Genomic DNA, 20034 nt, shown 5'->3' with positions numbered 1-20034 from the left:
TTGTTCTCATATATATATATATATATATATCGGCTAGCTCGATCCTACTGGATTAATAAACAGGGTTCTGATAAGCATAACTTAATTAATCAATAAAAACAGAATTTACTACAAAACAAAACACATGAAATTGTTTTATCTTAATTATTCCGTTTTGGATAATTGGTTTGATTCAACGAAAGGGCATCTATGCAATAAACAATAGATCGACAAACTAGAAAGCAACAACATTAATAGTTGAAGGAAGAGCAGAACAACACAACACGACTCCCGACCTGTTACAAGTTACAACTCACTTTCCTGTCCTTATCCTTAATTCTTTTATCAAACTGATTTTCTCTTCTAGTTGGAACATCAATTGCACGTGGTTTTGATTTGAGGCCAAAGATTTTGGTTGATGAGTTGTGGTTTCAAATGACAACAAAATAATCCGAGAGATGTAATTTCAACGAAATCAAAGAAATTGAAATTTTCATCATGTACAAATTATGTGGTTTTGAGGACTATAGAGAGAGTTTTTCTTTTAGGATGTTGGTGTTGAATGTTATATTTGTCAGTTCCTTGTGCACCAACTTGGGAACAAAACAAAACAAAAATCAATTGAAGTGGGAGCTAGAGATGAAGTAGAGAGGGTAGTAAGGCTAAGGCTTTTTTTTTTTTTAATGAAAAATAATAATTTTAGTTAAAGAAGAGGGCAAAGCCCTCGTACACGAAAAATATACAAGAGAGTCTTTGAAGGCGCTTTAATCTCCTAACTATGCCTGCTGGTAAAGGGAAGACCAAAGATAATTAAGAAGTACGTAGGAATATTGGATAGCGTACTCTTAATAAGAATAAGCTTATTCCACTTTATGAGAATATTGGTTATCTTTTAGGTAAATTACACTTCATCCTTCCAAACTAGTTACCACATCACAGGCAACTCACCTTCTAATTTGACGTTTCGATTTTAATTTATCATATTTGTCGAATTAGCCGTTTAAGATTGGTGAAAAGTTGTATGAATTGTCCAATGATCAAATTATCCTTGATGTGTGCCAAGCCCTACGAAAGTCCAAAACATAGCGTAGAGAGAGAGCTCATAGATAGCCTATGGCGCCCGAAATATTACAACTTCTAAACAACTCCTTACCATGCTTGAAAGAAAGGCAACCAACAATTCTATAAGTGCATCAAAGCCCTTCGAGTTTTTTTTTTCTCATCTCAGGGGCAATTTGGTTATTCATATGCTATTTTGTCCAATTTAAATGGGCGGAACAAATTGAAACCAAGATTTCAAATTAGGAAACGACTTGTAGGGATTTAAACTGTATAAAACTTTAAAAAGTTTGCAATGTTACCCCTACTTTTAGGGTCGGGATTAAGTCAGGCGGAGTGTAAGTAAAATGTCTCTTATACCCATATATTTTAAATTGTTTAATTTTTAAATAATTAATTTCTTTTTTTAAAAAAAAAAAAAAAAAAAAAAAACACACACACATAGAACCCAAGTTGTGGGTCAACTCAGCAGTAATTTTTTTTCTTTTTTTCTTTTAATTTTTTCTTTTTTTTTAAATAGGGGTATTTTGGCGTCTTTGGTTAAAATTTAATAGAATGTTGGCAATGTAAACTTTTTAAAGTTAGATACATTAAATTAATAGTTGTTGAAATTTATGGGAATGATTGTAAAAATATTGAAAGTTTAGGGAAAGTTAAGTGCAGTTTTTCCATATTTCTACCAAAAAACATAATTAATCCATTTTTAACATTCAATTGTTTCCTTTCATTGCAGGTTGTGTGCTGTTGGGAAATATGTAACACACTCAAATTATATGTTCCTAATAATAATTTGCATAATCCATGAATTTTATTTTCTTGCACACGGAAGTTTGGTATGAATGCAAGCTTGGGTTTTTATGGTTTGAACTTTCGGCTTTTCCTTACTTGAATAAAATTGAAAAGTGAAAACATTTCAGAGGTTACCATGTAATAGAGAGAGATATGTTTTGATTTGGAATGTGTTGGGAATAAATTTTACAAGCCCACCAAATTCTGGGCCTAATGGCCCAAAATAAGCACATAAAGATATTAATTAAATAATAAGGGCTATTTAATTAATTAATAGCTTTATATTATAATTAGGATAATATTTGAATAAAGACGTCATATTTATCTCTACAAAAGATGATTACTCAAGATTATTTTTACAAGATATCTGTTGAAGTTTTATCTCTTCATAATAGCTGTTGAATTCTATCTTAACTATGGACTCTCAATATAACTCAAATAAGAAGAACTAATTCAAGAATACTTTGACAACCCAAGCCTATAAATAGGCTCCTATATAATGTACTAAAACATCATGAAATGTACTCTCAGATCTTGAATAATATATTATCTTCTTATATTCTGTCTCAGAGCTTAATTGATCACTTTGAGCGTATTAAATTATTGTGGAGCTTAATTAGTCTTTTTGAGCGTATTGAATTATTGTGCGCCGAAGTACAATATTTCTCTTAAAAACTTTATAACTTTGGTATGTGTCCCTGGTTCTCTGGGACTAATATTTCTCTTAAAAATTTTATGATTTTGACATCAGAGTGCTCCTGTCCCCGGGACTCCTTGACAATATTACACGACGACGTATTAAAGACAAAAAAAAAAAAAAAGAAACAAAGAAAAAAAAAAGCACAACTACCATATTAAAAACCGTACTAACAATTTGGCGCCAGTATGTGGGAAAAATTATCCCTTTCTCATAAAAAAGAATTTATTCATCGGTGTGCATTGTCATAGCAGATCTGCATCTTACATTGCAGATCCACGATCACCGGAGCCCAAACGATCAGCCCACGGCAGTCACCGCCGGACCCGCAGGTTTTCAGAGTTGCTGTTCGCCGCAGACCCGTCACCGACGAACCTCCAAACTGGACTGGTAAGGCGTGACCCAGACTGTTGGATTGGTAAGGCGCGGCCTAGACTGCCGGAGACCACTGGTGCAGGCGACCCAAACTGCCGGAGACCCACTGTTGCAGGTCGCCGACCCAGTGCGCAGCACGATCCGCAGCACCTCCAAACCATACTGCCGGAGCCTAGACCCGCAGCACAACCATTACCGGAGACCCAAAAGCACAGCCGGAGCTGCCCTCACGCTCCCGTGACCGTCATTCGTCGATCCACTGCCGGAAACCCATTATCAGAGACCCAACGCGCCAAGGCGCGACCCACTGTTGCCGCAGACCCGCTCAACGCCCCACGACTAGCGAACCTCCAAGTCGGGTTGCCGAAACCCCAGATCTGCCACAGCACCGCCGTTCGCCATTCCTGACTCGCAGCATCTGTGCGTCGGTTTCGTAGAAGAAAAGAAAAATCGTGCGTTGATGGATTTGTGAAAGAAGAAAGGGGGTTTCGCAACAGGCTTTTCTTATTCAGTTTATATTCCTATTCTGATTTAGGAATAGGTTATCCTGATTTAAGGTTATATCCATATTCTGATTTAGGAATAGGTTATCCTAGTTTAAGCTTATATTCCTATTCTAATTTAGGAATAGGCTATTCCTATTCCAAATATGGTTTTGATTGGTTGTGAGAATAAGGTGATTCTTATTCCAAATTGTTACATTTCATGGATACTCTATCCCAGATAAGAAGAGAAGGAAAAAAGCAAAAAGGAAAAAATTCTACCATGGTGGCCACAACGCAATCGCGAAGCGCTGCAATCCGACAATCGTGAACGAAACTAGCCAACCATGTTGGTCCATTGGTCCAGCCTAATCCGAAATTGGTCAACCCGCCAGTCAAGTTAACTCGATAGATCCAGTTATCAGCATCAACCCTGTTAATCTCATAGATCAGTAGGGACCGGTCCAGCACGGAGCACCGGGAAACCAGGTTGTGATAGGAGAAGTCCAGACAATAGCTGGAGGATTTTCCGGGGGAGAAGAGTCTAACCGCGCAAGGAAGGCTTATGCGCGGCAAGCAAGGAATCAAGAGATATGTGTGATCGAAAGGCCAATGAAGGTTCAGAAGAGAGAGTCCTTGGTGATTGGATTCTCAGATGAAGACTATGAAGGGATATCTATCCCCCATACAGATGCTTTGGTAGTCACCTTAGCAGTGGCCAACCACAAAATGCACAGAATTCTAGTAGACAACGGGAGTTCAGTTGACATCCTGTACCTACCAGCTTTCAAACAGCTCAACATAGGCCAAGAGAAAATCAGAGTAGCAAAGTTTTCGCTGATGGGATTCATGAGTGAACAGATTCAACCAGTTGGCACCATTGATCTCCCGGTGACCGCTGGTACTGTCCCTAATCAAGCGACAATAATGGTGAGATTTCTGCTAATTGACTGGCCTTCAACATACAATGCCATCATCGGCAGAGCGACACTCAACGAACTCTGGGCAATAACCTTAACCCCACACTTGAAGATGAAGTTTTCCTATTGATCACGGGGTTGGGGAAGTCAAAGGAGACCAATGTGTGGCTGGCTAATGTTACAATGTGACCATGAATGGTGTTCCTGGAAAAGCTACTTCCGGGACTGGGTGTAGCAGTGGCGAGAAATAGCAAGGAACGTGGAGCATCTGAAGAAGTACTATCGGTAGTACGCCCAGGGTTTGGTTTATTTATGCTTGTCTTTCAATAATAAATTTGATTTAAATAAAGAGTAATGCTAATTTAAGTATCGGAATGTCCCTGATCCCTAGGGGACCCCTTTGACAATTACTCTTTGGTAGATAGGACAAGGAGAAAACCTTGAACAAAAACAAGGAGCTACCCCGAGGTGAAAGGGGAGCATATGTTCATTCCTAGAGATGAGAAAACCTTGGACAAAAATAAGGAGCTACCCCAAGGCGAAAGGGGAGCAAAGGTTAGTTTGTTGAAAGATTCATATATCATAGTTGAAGATTATTCTGCAGGTTAAAGTTTAGTTTGTCAAGTGGGATTCAAAGAACCTGGTATGTCACCCCGGATATTTCAAAGAAGAATCGGGTATATCACCCCCAGATATTTCAAAGAAGAACCGAGTATATCACCCCTGAATATTTCAAAGAAGAATCGGGTATATCACCCTCCGGATATTTCAAAGAAGAACTGGGTATATCACCCTCCAGATATTTCAAAGAAGAACTGGGTATGTCACCTCGGATATTTCAAAGAAGAATTGGGTATATCACCCTCGGATATTTCGAAGAAGAACCGGGTATATCACCTCCGGATATTTCAAAGAAGAATTAGGTATGTCACCATCGGAGACAAGGAGAAAATCTTAGATAAAAACAATTAACAGGAGACAACCCGGTAAAAAACAAAAAGATTCACCCCAGAGACAAGGAGAAAACCATAATAGGGAGACAACCATCTAAAACAAGGACAATGAGAAAACCTTGGGCAAAAACAAGGACAAAGAAAAAACCTTGGGCAAAAACAAGAATAGGGAGACAACCCTCTAAAACAAGGACAAGGAGAAAACCTTGGGCAAAAACAAGGACAAGAAAAAAACCTTGGGCCAAAACAAGAATAGGGAAACAACCCTCTAAAATAAGGACAAAGAGACAACCTTGGGCAAAAACAATTAACGGGAGACAATCCAGTCAAAAAACAAGAAGACTTATTCTTGGCAACAAGGAGAAAATCTTGGGTAAAAACAGTAACGAGAGACAACCCGATAAAAAACAAGAAGACCCTTAATCTTGGGCAAAAACAATAAGCGGGAGACAACCCGGTAAAAAACAAGGAGCATCCCCAGAGACAAGGAGAAAACCTTGGGCAAAAACAAGGAGCTACCCCAAGACGAACGAAGAGCAAAATGTTAGTCTGTTGAAAGGCTCATTATTAATAGATTATTGTACAGGTTTATTCTCGGAGACAAGGAGAAAACCTTGGACAAAAACAAGGAATCACCCCAAAGTGAACGGAGAACAAAGGTTAGTCTGTCGAAAGACTTATAAATTACTACTTAAAGGTTATTGTGCAGGTTTGGATTATCTTTATGACTTGGAGAGGGAACTGGGCATGATCCCTGAGTATCTCAGAATTTGGACGGATTTAACCCCCAGGCAAAGGATAGGGCTGGGGGTGCTCCTGGGAACTCAGCTGATGCCAAAAATAGAGCTGAAGAGCTCCAACTGACGAGCTCAAAGCACACTCACTAGGGAGACACGAGTCTTGGATAAGGTCAAACAACAAGCCGCCAGAAGGCTTTGACTAAATTCTCATTACCCAAGTACCTTGGCTAAGGGAATTTGGGGTAACTGTTGGGAATAAATTCACACTACAAGCCCACCAAATTTTGGGCCCAATAGCCAAGGATAGGCCCATGAAGATATTAATTAAATAGCAAGGGCTATTTAATTAATTAATAGTCTTATATTTCAATTAGGATAATATTGGAATAAAGACGTCTTACTTATTTCTACAAGATGATTACTCAAGATTATTTCTACATGATATTTGTTGAAGATTTATCTCTCCATGATAGCTGTTGAGTTCTGTCTCAACTATGGACTACCAATACAACTCAAATAAGAAGAGCTAGTTCAAGCCTACTTTGACAGCCCAAGCCTATAATTAGGCCCCTACACAAGGTACTACCGTATTAAAACATCATGAAATATCCTCTCAGATCTTGAATAATATACTATCTTCTCATATTCTCTCTCAGAACTCAATTAGTCCCTTTGAGCGTATTGAATTATTGTGTGCCGAAGTATAATATTTCTCTTAGAAACTTTCTGGCTTTGGCATCGGAGTGACCCTGGTTCCCTGGGGACCCCCTTGACAATATTTTTGTTTGTAGTGATTGTTGTGCCAAATACTACCTAAATTAATAGATAATATTTAGTACGTTTTAACTCGCAAGTGCACAAGATCAAAACAATAGTATAGTGCAGCAAGTACGAGGTCGATCGCACGAGGTTGTGATTTTGTTTAGAGTTGATTAAAAATATCAACTTGTCACTGAATTGATATTGTGAAAAATAAATAAAAAGATCTAAAGATAAATGAAAAGGTAAAGGCAAGGCTTTATATCCACCACTAATCATACTTAGATAATATAACAATATGCCAATACTTTGATCATATTATGCATATCTAATGTTTGTCAACCTAAAGGCATGGCGTATACTCCTTAAGCTATAGATTTCCCTAAGCAATGAGTTAGGCATGGCGTATACTCTAACTCTTTTCTTTTCTAAGGGATTTAGCATGGTATATACTAAGTTGTTCCTTAGGAAAGCATATACCCTATGGAAATCGACAAACATATGAGGCCTAGAGCATGGGCGTATACTCTTGGTTCCCCATATTGGTTAACCCAAGAACTGCGGTGTTGATTCATTTGTTACTTTTATTAAACTTAGGACTTGGCCATCCAAATTGATTTAACTAACTAGTCTATACCACATGCATATGTTGATCAGGCACACACATATGAGGAATTCATACAAGCAAGTATTAATCAAGTTAAATAGCACAACAAGATCATTACAAAGGCGCCAATATTAAAATATTGAATAAGCATAATTAGGGCTTCAATCTAGCCCTCCTAAAGAGTTAGTTACACATAATGAAAATAAATCTACAAAGAAAATGGAAAGAAAGAACCGAAAACCGCTCATAGAAGTAGCCTCCAAATTCCTCTCCCCAAGTTGTGCCTCTTCCAAGGATGTATTGAATTGTGAGGCTTAGAGGTCTATTTATAGGGTTTAGGAGAGTCCTAGAAGCCCTAGTAATCCTAGGAATTTTGGAAATTTAAGTCCAAGTCTAATTAGGATAAAGAAAACCTAAGTCAAAATCGGAGTAGGATTCGCCCAAAATTGCGGTCCTACATTGCGGCGTGATTTTGGCCTTGTACCGCTCCGAATTGGAAAAATGCTATTTCACAATGATTTGTATAATTTTGAGTTAGCTTTCCAATGCCATGTGAATCACCTCAATTAGGTATTTGAGCTGAAAGTTATGGTCAAAATACCGAGAGGTATGCAGAATCCAATTTTTCCTCCAATCCGATTTGACTTCAATTTGAGAAATTCCGAATTAATCCTTTCCTTTATTTGATTAAACTTAACCATGATTGGCTAAGTTTAACCATATCTTCTAGGTCTTCCCAATTTGCCCTTTAAGCTTGGAATTTTTCCAGAAACGCTTTATTTTCTTTCAAAAACCTAAAAAACAAAGAAAATACAAAAATGAAGTAAAATGGCATAAATTAACCAAACTAAAGGATTAAAACATGTAAGTTAAGAGCTAAAAATATGAATATTTTGGCACTTAACACACCCTCAAACTTACATGTTGCTAGTCTTTAGCAATATAAAACTAAAAACAAAATGGAAAAACAGAAAAGAAAAAGATAAATCTATTTTTCGTGGGATGCACGATTGTATTTAGCATATGCAACAAGCCTTTTAAACCCCTAGGAATTCCCTGGTGGACGAGTGAAGTCTCGTGAGGGTTTTCTAGAAATGTTACCTACAAACATCATGCAAGAGTTCATGCTATCCAAAAATTAAGTTATCACTCAAAACCATGGTTCTCATTCATTAGCAAGCTTAAAAAGATAAACTCCATCTTCACAATGAATTGGAATTTTAAAATTTAATTACTTACAAAAGACATGTTAAGACATCATAAGTTTGAAAATAGGGTAAAGTGGAACTAGCAGATAAATATAAAGCTTCCAATTGTTTCTAATGTGCAATGTCTCAATATCTCAAAGTTCACTGAAATCTCTATTAGAATGACAACAATGGCATTTGTTTTGTTTTTTTTTTTTCGTCAGGGTTGTGTAATGTTTGGTTCTTTTAAGCTTTCTAATTGACCCATGTAACAAGTGTTAAGTTAATGACTCCCAAACTAGATGGTTTTAGGACATTAGGTGTAGAAATACTTAGGCCTGTAAATGAGCCTACACACTCGACAGATCGCTCGATACCCGCTCGACTTAGCTCGACCCGAGTTCGAGCTCGACACTGTATTAGCTCGCTCGTTACTGCTGAAACTCACTCGATTAGCTAGTGACACATGCCCGACTCGCTCAAGTAAGCTCGATGGGGGCTCGTGAGTTCGACTCGTTTAAGTCGAGATCGCTCGGCTCGCCCGTGCTCGTTAAGGGATCGTGAGCTCGAATCGTTTAACTCGATAATCGCCCGGCTCGCCCGAACTCGTTAAGGGATCATGAGCTTGACTCGTGTAGCTCGAAAATTACCCGGCTCACCCGACTTGTTTAGGGCTCATGAGCTCGACCCGTTTTGTCATCTGACCCTACCCAACCCACACGACAATGTAACTAACAAAATAATTAAACATGTTATTAATCAATAATAATCATAACTTCAATATGTATACAATTAACTAATTAAGATGTAAGGCTATAGTGTAACTAATATTATATGAACTATGTTATTATTTATGGGTTTAATGTCCATTGCCCAATTCCAAAATAATAATAATAATAATAATAATAATCATATGTTCAATGTGTGTACAATTAACTAATTAAGATATAAGGCTATAGTATAAGTGTATAACTAACATTGTATATAGTATAGACTATGTTATTATTTATAGGTTTAATGTCCAATGTCTAATTCATAAGTTAATAATAACAATAACAATAATAATAATAACCATATTCATAGGTTCAATTAATTTTTGTACAATTAATTAATTAAGATCAAGGGTATGGTATAATAATGTAACTAACATTGTATAGAGTATAAACTATGTTATTAGTTATAGGTTTAATGTCCAATGTCCAATTAATTAGTCAATAATAAAAATAATAATAACAATAATCATCATCATATTCATAGGTTCAATTAATGTGTGTACAATTAATTGATTAAGATCTAAGGGTACAATATTAGTATATAACTAACATTGTATATAGTATAGACTATGTTATTATTTATAGCTTATTTATAGGTTTAATGTCCAATGTCCAATTAATTAGTTAAAAATAATAATAATAATTATCATCTCATAGGTTCAATTAATGTGTGTACAATTAATTTGATTAAGATCAAGGGTATAGTATAAGTATATAACTAAGTTAGTGTAGAGTATAGACTATATTATTATTTATAGGTTTAATGTCCAATGTCTAATTCATAAGTTAATAATAATAATAATAATCATATTAATGTGTGTACATAGGTTCAATTAAGATCAAGGGTATAGTATAATAATAATAATCATATTCATAATAATCAATTAATCATATTAATAATATTAATAATAATAATAATCATATTAATGTGTGTACATAGGTTCAATTAAGATCAAGGGTTACAATTATCAATGGGCAGCCCTATGGAACAATTATCCCTTCTAGGGGTATCCGACAAGGAGATCCTCTGTCACCTTACTTATTCATCATGTGTGCTGAAGGGCTTAGTTCTTTGCTAAATAAGGCGGAGAGGGAAGGAAAAATTACGGGGCTTCCGGTTGTCCGAGGGGGAACAAGGTTAAATCACTTGTTCTTCGCGGATGATAGCCTACTCTTTTGCAAGGCAAATATAAATGAATGGGTGAACATACAGGCGGTGCTGGAAATCTATGAAAATGCTTCGGGGCAGAAACTTAACCGGGAAAAAACTTCTTTATTTTTTAGTAAGAACACCCATGTGGATACAAAACAACATATTCTCTTGATTGCAGGGGTCCAACAAACACCCTCTTTTGAGAAATATCTTGGGTTGCCGGCTTTAATTGGACAGTCTAAAATAGAGGCATTTTCTGGGTTAAAGGGTACTATCTGGAGCCGAATGAATGGGTGGAAGGAGAAGTTTTTATCTCAGGCCGGCAAAGAAGTATTGCTCAAGGCGGTGATCCAAGCCATCCCCACATACACCATGAGTGTCTTCCAACTACCTAAAGCGGTATGTAAGGAGATAAATTCTATGATGTCACGGTTTTGGTGGGGTCATAAGGAAAACAACTCTAAAATGTCATGGATGAGTTGGGAGAAATTGGGTATGTCGAAAGCGAAGGGTGGAATGGGATACAGGGACCTAGAGAGCTTCAATATGGCCTTACTAGCTAAACAGGGGTGGAGGCTTCTGCAATACCCAGATTCTCTTGTGGCCAAGGTCTTCCAACAGAAATATTATCCACATGGAACATTCTTAACAGCGCAACTAGGGAGGAGTCCTTCTTACACATGGCGTAGCATTTGGAATGCTCGGGCTCTCCTAAATGAAGGACTAATCTGGAGAATAGGTGATGGTAAGTCAGTGAATATTTGGGGTGATCGGTGGATCCCAAAGCCATTGTCCTATGCCATTCAAACTCCGAATCGTCATTTAGCCCCGGATGCAAAGGTTTGTTCCCTTATAGATGAGAGGACTAATTGGTGGAACTTTCAGCTTATACAAGGTATTTTCAGTAGGGAGGAATCAGCCATCATATGCAATATGCCTGTTTGTCCCCAGCGTCAACAAGATCGTTTGGTTTGGGTGGGCACCAACAATGGGGCTTTTTCGGTGAGAAGTGCATACCACTTAGCCATGGAGCGTAAAGAGGATGCTAATGGGAGCTGTTCGAATGATGAGCAAAGCAAAAATATGTGGAGGGCTGTTTGGAAGATAAGGGCGCCGAAAGTAGTTAAAGTCTTTCTGTGGAAGGCGTGTAACAATATCCTCCCCACTAAACTTAATTTATTCAGGAAGGGAATTATTCCAGATGCCCTATGTCCTCTCTGTGGTTTAATGGAGGAATCTGTGGAACATATTTTATGGACATGTGAGTCAGCTAGGGATGTGTGGGCAGCTTGCAACTCAAGGACACAAAAATGTGCCACAATAGATGTTGACTTTGCTTCTTTGTTTGTGAGTCTGGTTGAAAGACTGGATGAAGATGAGATGCAAAAATGGGGGATTGTGGCGAGATTTATATGGCTCAGACGAAACAAAGTTGTCTTTGGAGATGAGTGTCAATCACCTTCCATTATTCTTGATATGGCGAAGACCCAAGTGGACCACTATCGCAAAGCAGAGCAGGAAAGAATAGCCGGAATGCCCAAACAATCTGTGCAGGAAGGAACTACATGGCGGCCGCCTGAGGAAGGGAAGATCAAGATTAATTGGGATGCAGCTCTGGACGAAGGAAGGCAAAAAATGGGAATTGGCACGATTGTGCGTGATTCTGCAGGGAGGGTAATTACTGCCATGTGTGGGCCTTGGTCGAATGTCACTAATCCTGCGGTAGCAGAAGCCATTGCAGCGTGGAGATCGGTTGTTCTATGCCAAGAACTAGGCTTCTCTAGTATTGTTCTTGAAGGTGATGCTTCAGAAGTTGTTAATGCTCCGAAGAAGGAAGGCCCATGTTGGAACATTTATGGGGCAGTGGTGAACGAAACCAAAGCTTTGCTGGCTACCTTCAGGGAATGGCAGGTGTCTCATACCAAACGGATGGGTAATGTGGCAGCACATGAACTTGCCAAGTTGGGTTTAGATAGTCATGTAGATCAAATTTGGACCACTGATTTCCCCCTTGTATCTCTTATGCTGTATGTGCTGATTTGAGGTTGTTGTGACCTTTTCAATGGAATCTCACTTCAAAAAAAAAAAAAAAAAAAAAAAAAAAAAGATCAAGGGTTACAAGGGTATAGTATAATAATAATAATCATATTCATAATAATCAATTAATCATATTAATAATGTCCCCAAGAGGTAGCTCAATCGGCTGGGACCACGCCTAATGAAGCGGAGGTTACTAGTTCGAATCCCCCCTCCCCCTCTTGTGCGGACATGTCAAAAAAAAAAAAAATCATATTAATAATAATAATAATAATAATAATAATAATAATCATATTAATGTGTGTACATAGGTTCAGTTAAGATCAAGGGTTACAAGGGTATAGTATAATAATAATAATCATATCCATAATAATCAATTAATCATATTAATAATATTAATAATAATAATAATCATATTAATGTGTGTACATAGGTTCAATTAAGATCAAGGGTTACAAGGGTATAGTATAATAATAATAATAATCATATTCATAATAATCAATTAATCATATTAATAATAATAATAATAATATTAATCTCAAGATTCTCAACCGTTTAGTATTAATAATAATAATTAGTATTAATAATAATAATAATCTCAACTCTCAAGATTCTCAACCGTTTAGTATTAATAATAATGACTTAATTAGTATTAATAATAATAATAATCTCAACTCTCAAGAATCTCATTATCTCAACCGTTTAGTATTAATAATAATAATGACTTAATTAGTATTAATAATAATAATAATCTCAACTCTTAAGAATCTCAACCGTTTGGTAAATTAGTATTAAATTATTAATGATAATAATAACTATGTAGTACTACACTACTATGCACACACGGTTTCTTTAGCACTTTAGTTAATTGAACGGTTAAGATTTAATTTATATAAATTTGTATTTAATTTTAACGGTTTAGATGATTTATTGGATAACTAAAGAGACGAGTTCACCTGAAATTACCCACACTAGATTTTTATAATTATTTGAATTTTTGAAATTTTAGATATTTAATCATAGCCGTCCGATTCAATGTGATTTAATTTGAGCCGTTGGATTTAGTTAATGGAATACAGCTGTAATCCATTACGAAGGTGAGAGTTATATAGGGGGTGTTTGTTAAACTCCCTCACATTCCCCCACATCCACCACACTATTCACTTCATTTTTTTCCCAAAAAAATATTATTACTTTTATATCAAATCACTCACTTTTTATATCTAATCATTTACTTTTTATTATTATTCGAATAAAAAAATCACTACAAAACAAAATTTTTTACTTCCCAATACTACTTTTTCATTTTTTCATACCAATTATTATTATTATTATTATTATTATTTTATTCATGAACAGTGTCCTGTAAAAAATGAACAGTGCTGGGGGTGTTTAACAAACACCCCCATAGTGTTGCACATAACACTATGAGCCCACTAATCTAACGGCTTTGATTGAATGATAAAATAATGATTAACATAAATGGTCAAGATTATTTATTGGGTAACGTATCAAACCGGTTTCACCAACACACACACGCGGGCGATACACTCACTCTCGAAATCTCCCCCACGCACGCACGGTCTACGGGTCTGACAACATTTATGAGAGTCTTGGTTTGCACGCAATGGACGACAGCCGTCCAATTGTTTTTTATTTAATTTCAGCCATTGGATGCATATAGTGGACGCCAGCTGTTGGCCATTTCTCGCGTGGGATTTATTGGGTGCATCCAAATTTTCGTAAGCTTCCCCTGGATGAGATGATCGAACGACTTAAAACCCCCCATCGCACTCGAGGAATTCATCAACGGTTGTAATCTCGCACGCACGCACGGTCATCGAGACTGACAGTGTACCAGTCGTCTCGGTATGACCACAAGCCATCTCAGCCATCCAAAATTTTTGATGAAATATTGGCCGTTGGATGGGTTTAATGGAAGGCAGCTATAATCAACTTAATCGCGTGGGAATTATATGGTGTATCGCAAGCTCCGTAGGCATGGCATGAGTGCTTTGATCTAACGAGTGAAATTAAATCTTGATGATTTTTATAGAATCGACGGACTGTACTAAATAAGCACACTAGACCCAAATACAAACGGCCGCATGTGAATAATTTTTTGGTAAACTAAAGGTTTCGACACGTGGCACGCCCAAATCGAATTAAATAATTCTCTCTCCAAATCCAGCCGTTCATTTATTAAAATTTTTGATATTTTCGCAAATCTAACGGCTGGGATGTTGGGATTGAAACGGAGCGTTTCTAAAATCTAAACCAAACCAGAAACCACTAAGACACTAACTATTAACCAGTCAAACACTCAAACTTCAAACCATCAGTCCATCACCCTCGAGTCCTCGACAGTCGACCCTCGTCACTCTCGTCTCTCACTGACTCACCCAGTCACCCTCGTCGCTCTCTATCTCTCTCTTCATTCCAGTCTTTCCAGACTTCGAGAGTTCGAGTTACTAGTTACCACTACGAGTCTACGGCAATACCAGAGAGTTGTTTCTGGTTTGACGGACTGGTTTTAGGGCTAGATTACTAGGGTGATGGCGAGAGAGATGATCCATTGAATGCAGCCCTGTGAGCATTCAATGCATCTCCCATCATCGTTGGGGAGTTGAATGCACGCATTCAATCCTTCTCAACCCCCTCCCAACGACCCGTTCCTTTCAGATTCTCAATTGAGCCGTTGATGGATCATCTGATATTGATCTAATGGCGTTCTAAGCAGTCGTACTAGTTTTGTGAGAGAAACTCTCTTCAGATATCGCGTGACTCAAACAAGAAGAGGATACTAATTTTTCTCCTATACCGTCTAATCTCGCAGCCAAATCCCCATTTTTTTTGTGTTCTTTCAATTTTTAATTTCTGTAAGTCTATTCATTCAACTGTTTGGTGACATTTTCAATTTTTCAGGTTATCTTCTCCAAGCCCTAGCTCATACCGACGGCAGAGACAAACATGATGGCTCTTGATCTGACTGTGACAGAAATGGCAATTGAGTATTGGGCTTTCTGTCATCATAGGTTTATTTTTTTATTCATTCCCAAGTCCCAACCCGGCAACCCCCCCCCCCCCCCCATCGCCCTTTTATACTCCGATATGAACCTATGATGCATGCAAGTCACTCTGGTTGTTCAGTTGAATAAGTTTGAACTTGTTTGCTCTGGCTTCTTGCTAAGTGCTAACAAGAGAAAAAGTTCTGATTTCTGTGAATCTGAAGAGCCTCTCTTAGTCTCTTCAGACTTCTGCATTTAAGTTATGTTTTTCTCCTGAACCCTAGTTCCTAACTATTTAAATTTTGGCAAGTTTTTTTTATTTATTCCGTTTATTATGTTTTGGCTGTTTCAAAATTTGGTATTTGGTAAACTAATGTTTCTAATATCTTAATTTCAAGGAGGAAGGTTTATCGAATTTGCAAGCTACAATCCGAATTGGATTTTGGAAATTGCTTGAGCCTTGAGGTTTTTAAAAAAACTTGCTATGTTAAATTTTTCTGTTTTCTGTTTATGGTTTGAACAACTATGGATACAAATGCATTCTGTTTTCTGTTTAGGGTTAGAACAACTATTTCAACTTATTTTTTCTGTTTTCTGTTTAGGGTTTGAACAACTTTGAATTATTTTCCTGTCTTTTGTTTAGGGTTAGAACAACTATTTCAACTTATTTTTTCTGTTTTCTGTTTATGGTTTGAACAACTATGGATACAAACGCATTATGTTTTCTGTTTAGGGTTAGAACAACTATTTCAACTTATTTTTTCTGTTTTCTGTTTAGGGATTGAACAACTATGAATTATTTTCCTGTCTTCTGTTTAGGGTTAGAACAACTATGAATTATTTTCCTATGTTCTGTTTAGGGTTAGAACAACTATGAATTATTTTCCTGTTTTCTGTTTAGGGATAGAACAACTATGAATTATTTTCTTGTTTGCTGTTTAGGGTTAGAACAACTATGAATTATTTGTGTGTAAAATTTTGCCATCTTTGAAATTTGAACATAGAAAGATTGAAGTTGCTCATCAATTAAATTTTTTAATTAACAGTTATGGAGATTACGAGTCAGTCTATGGAATTGGAAGGTATTGAAGTTGATGTACTTGATGATACATGTACTGTGATCCCTACACCTGTATCTGTTGAGTCTGGTAGCACTAAAAATAACCCAAGCCAACCTGTTAACACTGGTTGTCCTGCTGTTGGTGGGGATGGGGCTGGTGATGGGGCTGGGGCTGCGGCTGCGGCTGGGGATGGGGGCCAAGGGGCTGGGGATGGAAGTGGCCTGAGTGAGAATGGACAATATCAAAAGAGGGAAAGGCAAAAGACTTCCAAAATCTGGAATGACTTTGTTTCAGTTACAATAGGGGGGGTTAAAAAATCACAATGCAATTGGTGTAAGAGATTGTTTGCTGTTGGAAAATCTAGTACTACCTCAACCCTAAATAGGCATTTGACTTCATGTGTAAGATATGTTGAGTTTAGTAGTTCAAAAAAGCAAAGTACTTTGTCATTTGAGCCTAGTAGTGACAATGATGGTGTGGGAAGTTTGACAAGTTCTAGTTACAAAGAGAGTAGGGTTAGGGAACTTGCTTCTCATATGGTGCTACTTCACGAGTACCCTTTTAATATGATGGAGCATGAACTTTTTAATAAGTTCATGAGGGCCTGCACACCCCACTGGAAAAAAATAAGCCGTGCAACCGTTAGGAATGATTGCATTACCACTTACCAAAATGAAAAAAGGAAGCTGAGAACACTTTTGAAATTGGTTGACAAGGTGAACATCACCACCGATATGTGGACCTCTTGTCAAAGAGTGTCATATATGGTGGTGACTTGCCATTTTGTGGATTCAACTTGGTGCCTCCAAAAAAGAATTTTAAATTTTTGCAATGTACCTCCTCCACATTCTGGTGTTGTGATTGCTGATGCATTAAGGAATTGTTTTTTTTTTTTTTTTTTTTTTTTTCTGATTGGGGGATAGAGGATAAAATTCATACCATTACTGTTGATAATGCTTCAGCTAATGATTCTGTAATTAGAATTATAAAAGATGATTTTGAGTTGAAGAATGCTTTGTTGGTTGGGGGTAGGTTGTTTCATGTTAGGTGTTGTGCACACATTACGAACTTGTTGGTGCAATCTAGGCTTGCTGAAATTAGGGGTATTATAGATGATGTTAGGCAGGGGATAAAATATATTGTGGCGTCTGAACGTAGGTTGAATGTGTTTAGTAAGATAGCAAAGAGATTGCATTTACCCTGTAAGAAGCTGATTTTAGATGTCCCGACACGTTGGAACAGCACCTATTTGATGTTGGACACTGCAATTAAGTTTAAAGAAGTGTTCCCTAGGTACCATAGAGTTGAGCAAGCATTTCAGTGGGTTGTAACTCCAGAACAGTGGGAAATGGTGGGTAATGTGAACCAGGTTTTGTCAGTTTTCAATGATGTAACCAATGTTGTTTCTGGTAGTGAGTACCCTACTGCAAATCTGTATTTACCTGAGGTTTGGAGGATGAAAGAAGTTTTGATGATCAAGTGTGATGATAGGAATGAGTACATGAGGTCAATGGCAAGTAGGATGATTGACAAATTTGATAAGTATTGGGGTGATAGCAATTTGTTGATGTCCATAGCTGCTGTCTTGGATCCTAGATACAAGATGAAGTTGATCAATTTCTGTTTCCCTATCATCTATCCTTTGACCGAAGCTTGTAGTCACATTAACAATGTGTTGGCAGTTCTCAAAGAGTTATTTGAGTCGTATGTTTCTGCCCATACGGCTTGTATATTGCAAGAAACTGCCCAACTTGCCCAAGTAAATGTTCCTTCTTGTTCTTCCTCGAGTGCAATTGTTGGAGATGTGGTGTCCAAAATTTCTGAAGGTCGATCAAGGTTTGCTGACCATATAAGAAGTAGTGACATCATCCGGCCCATTAAAACAGATTTGGATGTTTATCTTGAAGAGGATGTTTACATTTGTGGTAAGAATGAGAATGGAGTATATATGGAAACAAATTTTGATGCTTTGGCATGGTGGAAATGCAATGCCTTGAAGTACCGTATATTGTCTAGAATGGCAAAGGATATCTTGGCTGTTCCCATAAGTACAGTTGCTTCTGAGTCCTCCTTCAGTGCTGGTGGTAGGGTTATTGAACCTCATAGAGCATCATTATCCCCTGACACTGTTCAGATGCTCTTATGTGGTTTAGATTGGGTGAGAGCACTTCATGGCATCAAGAGAAAATCTGCTGGTGATGTAAGTTTTGTTTCCAATTTATGTATTTAGACTATTTAGAGTTTTACTAAATTTTATTTATGTATGAATTCGCCATATTAAATTTGTGTTTGTTTTTGTAGAAATTGGTTGAAGTGGAGTTGCCTACAACTACAACTTCAACTACCTGAATGTGATGTGATGCAGAATTTCAGACAGGGAGTGTATTACTATTACAATTTACAATCTATTCCAGTCCTTTACTTCTTTAAGTCTGTAATTTGAACACTTCATTTTTGGTTTCAATCTCCATTTGCTTATTAAGTCTGTATTTTGATAACTATGTTTTATTTTGAAATGTTTGGATTCGGTCTCCCTTTGCTTATTAAGTCTGTATTTTGTTAACTATGTTTTATTTTGAAATATTTAAGTGCCAATGTGCCATATTGTACTTTTGTTGGAAACTCTCTTGATCATTTGAGCATGTTGAGGTAATATCTTTCTTCCTTGTTCACTTAATTGTTTTCATTTTGCAGCAAAAATTTTATTTGAAAATTTGATTATTTGGACCTCCCTTGACTCGTTTATTAAAGGTCAAAGACTTTGTGTCTTTGACTAACTAGATGCAAGGGAGTAAAAATTTGCTAACAATATTTTTGGTTTGTTTGTGTTTGCAGTGATTATTCATTCATTGGCTCCTTGTCTCCGCTTTTAAGAAACTTCGTTAAAAGCTGCCACATTTTCATATGCTTGTTACTACTAGTAGTTTGGTATTTTTAAGTTGTTGCATTTTATATACCTGAAAATATCTAAAAAATGTGCTTATAAATATCATATTTATTTCTTTATGCTACTGAGTTGTGATTAGTTGGATAGACATCATACACTGGTTTATGCAATTATGCAATTATGCTTATGATTCTGTGGTTGCTATCTGTTGAGAATAGTTGTGATGTACTCGTTTATAAGGCCCTAAACAGAACACAGAAAAATTAGTTGAAATATTTCTGTTTATGATTCTGTAGTTGCTATCTATTGAGATTAGTTGTGGCTTGTCACTTGTGACTCAATTTCTAATTTGTTTTATGCTGCTGCTATCTGTTGAGATTACTTGTTTTTTTCAATTTGAAGTTGTTTGATTCGTAAGGCCCTAATATAATGGTCTAAGCTTGTAATTTTAGGTGTTTTTAATTTCTGCTTTAATGCTATTGTAATTTGTAAGTTATATTTGTCCTGAATTTTACATTGGTACTATTTGACAATTTGTCTTGGATATAACTTGTTATAGACTTATAGT

General features: G+C 36.9%; 1 pseudogene; it reads left to right on the top strand.

The window, feature by feature from the left end:
* Positions 1 to 16566: 16566 nt before the first annotated feature.
* On the top strand, positions 16567 to 18928 carry LOC148584503 (zinc finger BED domain-containing protein RICESLEEPER 2-like; annotated as a pseudogene).
* Positions 18929 to 20034: the final 1106 nt, after the last annotated feature.

The sequence above is a fragment of the Corylus avellana genome, chromosome 7 (genome assembly GCF_965113065.1).
Source record: "Corylus avellana chromosome 7, dhCorAvel1.hap1.2, whole genome shotgun sequence".
In the NCBI taxonomy this organism is placed as follows: Eukaryota; Viridiplantae; Streptophyta; class Magnoliopsida; order Fagales; family Betulaceae; genus Corylus; species Corylus avellana.
Note: the sequence above shows the minus strand (reverse complement) of the source record. Positions and strands in the feature narration are given on the sequence as shown.